The sequence below is a fragment of the Lolium perenne genome, chromosome 4 (genome assembly GCF_019359855.2).
Source record: "Lolium perenne isolate Kyuss_39 chromosome 4, Kyuss_2.0, whole genome shotgun sequence".
In the NCBI taxonomy this organism is placed as follows: Eukaryota; Viridiplantae; Streptophyta; class Magnoliopsida; order Poales; family Poaceae; genus Lolium; species Lolium perenne.
This window is the reverse complement of record NC_067247.2, coordinates 351,858,902-351,863,713: the sequence shown is the minus strand read 5'-3', so window position 1 is coordinate 351,863,713 and position 4,812 is coordinate 351,858,902.

The following is a 4,812-nucleotide window of genomic DNA, read 5'->3' as shown; positions in this document are numbered from 1 at the left end:
CACATATTTATAGCCTTATACCCATTCATTTGCTGCCTACTGTTTTTGTACTGCATGCTATTGTCGCACTGCTTTTATAGTCATGCTATGGGCATTTCCAATCTGCTTGTTCTTATACCACGTCATTAGCTCACCGCTAGCTGCTAGCTATTTTCTCGTGTCTGCTATTCTCACACTGCTTTTATAATCATGCTATGTGCATTTCCAATCTGCTTGCTCTTATACCTCATCTTTAGCTTATATAGTTATTGCTGCGTGCATGTCTGGTCTTTGTATTATCGTAGACTGACTTGTCAATGTTATTTTTCCTAGGGATTGATCATGCGAACCACTTATTAGAACATCCAACATTAACACGGGACGCTAGGGAAGGTTGGAATCTGAGTTCTTGGTTGGTAATTTTGGCAGCTTTACTTCCGTTATTATCTATAACCTATATGCATTGTTCCTTATGCAAGAGATTAACACTTGGAACCCCGCCATAGCAATGCCATTCATGCTTTACTATGTTTCGCCTATTTGATATGCTTGTCTTGGAGAAAGCTGCGAAGGTGATTTGAACCTAACATTTGGTCATTCTTAATGCCAGTTTACTTTATGTGGAAAACCTTGGCATTACCCTACTCTAAATCAATGTCTGAAATTCGTATCTCATGCAAAGCAACATCTAGTTGGTTTTAATCGATATCTGGTAAATATTGGCTTATTCAATTGTCAGCTCAAGTTTTTTGTTATTTGAAACCAGCTGACTTGGTCTTAAATGTGATATCTAAACACAGATTAAGGACAATGGAGCAGGAGGATTAGCATTTCACTTGATGGCTGAACCTAAAATGACAGGCATGTTGACCACGACTAGTGCACGCAAGAGAAGGACCTGCAATGAGCCGATGTGCTTAGTACATGCATCTTATCTTATCTTGTGCTTATTTCTCGCTACATGTCGTTATCTGATCTCTACATTGCGTAATACATGTTTGAATAGTTAATTGTTGTAACTATGTTTGCAATGTTACTGAATGCGCTTTAATGAAGCAGTCATCATTAGAAGATAGTCGCCAAAAAAGGATCTGTAGCGACCTGTGCAACATTATGATGTAAGTTTGTGCGTAGTACAAGTTCCATACATTATCTTATTTATGCACCTTGTTGTGGTCTTATATCTACAGTGCTTAATCACTGTTTGCGTAGTTCATCGTTTAACTCTTTTTGCATTATTATCGAATGCGCTTGTGATGAAGCAATCTTCATTAGAAGTGAGGCCCACAAAAAGTTCGATATTTCTTCGATGCATCTTCTCATAGCCGTCAACCTAGACCATTGCTTTCATCAAACAAGAATATCTCAAGGTCAGTACTTTATAAAAGACATGGTATTGCTGCTTTAAGATCTCAGAGCTGATATGTTGACAAAGAGTACACAAGATTCAATCAAGGCGATTGCCAAATGTCAACGTGTTATTGATGATGCTAATAGAAGTCCTCGGTGATTCTATGTAATTTTTTTGTTTGGGCACATTAATTGCCTTGTAATTTTCCTACTGTTTATTTGTGTATGTAATTGTGTGTATCATTGATATCAGATTTTAGGCTCATGAAATGTAATGCAAGTTGACTAGTCAAACAAGTAGGGCACTACAACAGATTGGGCCGGCCCACTTACGATAGTGTGGGACCCACTTTCATTTTGGGCCAGCCCACTTCTTTAGTAGGTCGGCCGGTTACACGATAGTGGGATCCACATGCTTATTGGGCCGGCCCACTATCTTGTTGGGCCAGCCTATTTGCTATATGGTGGACCCACATGGTAAATGGGCCGGCCCTTTAACAGAAGGTGGGACCCACTGTGTTTTTGGCCCGGCCCACTATCTTGTTTGGGCCGCCCACTTGCTATATGGTGGACCCCACATACTAAATGGGCCGGCCTTTTAACTGGAAAGTGGGACCCATCTGTGTTTTTGGCCCGCCCACTATCTTGTTGGGCCGGCCCACTTGCTATATGGTGGACCCCACATACTAAATGGGCCGGCCTTTTAACAGGAAGGTGGGACCCACCTGTGCTTTTGGCCCGGCCCACTATCTTGTTGGGCCGGCCCACTTCCTATATGGTGGACCCCACACACCAAATGGGCCGGCCTTTAACAGAAAGTGGGACCCACCGTGTTTTTGGCCCGGCCCACTATCTTGTTGGGCCGCCCACTTGCTATATGGTGGACCCCACATACTAAATGGGCTGACCCTTTAACTGGAAAGTGGGACCCACCTGTGTTTTTGGCCCGGCCCACTTGCTATATGGTGGACCCCACACACTAAATGGGCCGGCCCTTTAACAGGAAAGTGGGACCCACCTGTGTTTTGGCCCGGCCCACTTGCTTCTTGGGCTGGCCCAGTTGCTGTAAGGTGGACCCCACATGTTAAATGGGCCGGCCCATTTAAGTTTTGACCAGTCAACCTTAGAGGTTAGGCCCGGCCCACGTAACTAATGGACCAGCCCAGCTATATAGTTGACCGGTCAAACTATGTCAGCTGGCCCGGCCCGCTTAAGACGTGGCAGGCCTCGTGTGGGCCTACCATCTACCACGGGGTTTCAGCCGGTTAACGCAGCTTAATCGCGCTAACGGCGTCGCCACGTGTCGCTTGCATGACGTCAGCAGTCAACGGGCTCCCGGAAACACTTGGGCAACGGTCCGATTTTCCGTGGCGGAAGGGCGCCCAAGCGCGACGGACCGAAAAAATCGTCGTAGGACTTTGCCTGACGCAGTTTCCACAACAGAACCCATATCGTCGGGTTAGGCCCATAGGCGACGAAAAATACCCCTTAGCGGACGATTTTGAGACGTTGTCTATCAGAACTTTTCTTGTAGTGTTTGCAAGCTGGAAAGGATTCCAACACGGGCGAGAGCTTTTGAAAATAATGCCATTTGGCATGTAGGAAATGGGAAAAATCTGTATGTGTCCACTTATGGGCGGGGTTTCTGATCGGGAAGGAATCAAGTGGAACTACTGCCTGAACTTGAGTCGAAGATGAAAAAGAGAGGAGGTGTGTGGATGTGAGGAACACATATTGGTACAGGTCCCCGTTGTACACGTTTGAATACACGGTGAAGATGAGACTCTTGCGGCCTTGAGGTCATCGCCACGAACGATGACACAAAGCCATTTATTGTCGCGCGGATCCACAAGGAGAATGATGTTGTGGTAAGAAGCAAGGAATTGAGGTGGTAGGAGATCGGCCTTAGCGTAGCCACATTTACGAGCTCACTGGTGTCTAGAGGGGAGAAGCTAATGAAGGGGTTGTAGAAGATTTCCGCTTTGATAATTAGAGGCGGAATGTGTGGGAGGATGGTTGAACCGGAGGCCACAAGGAAGCGTCAACATGGTCGGTAGGTCGAGGTCGAGGTGAAAGTGGAGAGGGAGCGGACACATGGTACAAACACTACAGGAACGGCGCCGTACGCCGACGGCCGGCTGCCCTCGGCGTAGCCACGCCTGGCCCTCGGCGTAGGCTACGCCGACGGCAGCCCTCGGCGTCTGTCCTCGGCGTCTAGGTCCCTCGGCATAGACCGGCGTGCCGTCGGCGTAGAGGTAGCCCTCAGCATATGCGTCGTACACCGACGGCCGGCGAGCCCCTCGGCGTACACGCCCTCGGCGTATTATCAACGGCGGTCCGTCGCCGTTAACGGCGGGCAGCATACGCCGACGGCAATGCCCTTGGCATAGAGGAGGTTTCCTGCGACGGCAGAGGCGACATGGCGCGGCCTGGCGCGGCGACGTGGCGCGGCCTGGCGCGGCGACGTGGCGCGAGCTGGTGCAACCAGCTGAGCGTCTACGCCGAGGGCAACCCCCTCGGCATAGGGCAGCTCCTCCTGGCGACGAGCGGGCCACGTGGCGCGCGCTGGTGCGGCGGTATACGCCGAGGGCAACCCCCTCGGCATAGGCTCGACCATATGGTCATGCCAGGGGCCTATGCCGACGGCATAGCCCTCGGCGTATGCCTGCCATTTTTTTTTCAATTTTAATTGTGTTCTGATTCATGTAAATTGAGTTCAGCATGTCCAATATATCGAAATACATGCAAATTCATCCAAATTCACCATAATTCACATAAATAGCATGAAATCCACATAGTAGCATACATGGTGCATGTAATAGCATACAAGAGGAGAGTGCCATGTCATCCAATACATAGTAGTAGGTAGCACATGATGGCAAGCAAGAAGCCCGATGCCGACTAGCATGTAAAGCCGCTGGATTCTTTTTATGAATGGGAGATATCGAAGAATCGACTTTGCGGTGCTTGACTGCCTCACCTGACCATCCTTTCCCGTTACCTCTTCATACCTAGACTGCTTACAGATGGGACAGTACTTCTCCTCCGCATACTGTCTCCAAAATAGAACGCACCCTTTCAGACAACAATCTATCTTTTGATAATCCATGTTGAGGTCCTTCATCATTCTCCTCGTCGCGTGCAGGCTTTGAGGCAGACAATAATCTTTGGGCAACATGTTACCAGTTGTTTTCAGACTTGCTTCAAAGCCCTCACGGGTGGTGTTGTACCGGGTCTTGTCGGCTAGACATTGGGAGATGGCATCGAGCTGAGAAATCGCGGCGCCCTCGTACAGAGGCTTCTTAGCCGCGGCAATCATACCATAGAAGGCCTTCGCGGTTGGCTCTGGTTCCTCCGGTTCTGGCGGCGCCTCCGGTTCTGGAGGTGGCGAATCCGGGACATCGGCATGGACGAGATCATCTAGAAAGTCTCTAATTCCATCGTACTCATTGCCACTGAGCCGCTGCCGCATCACCTCACCTC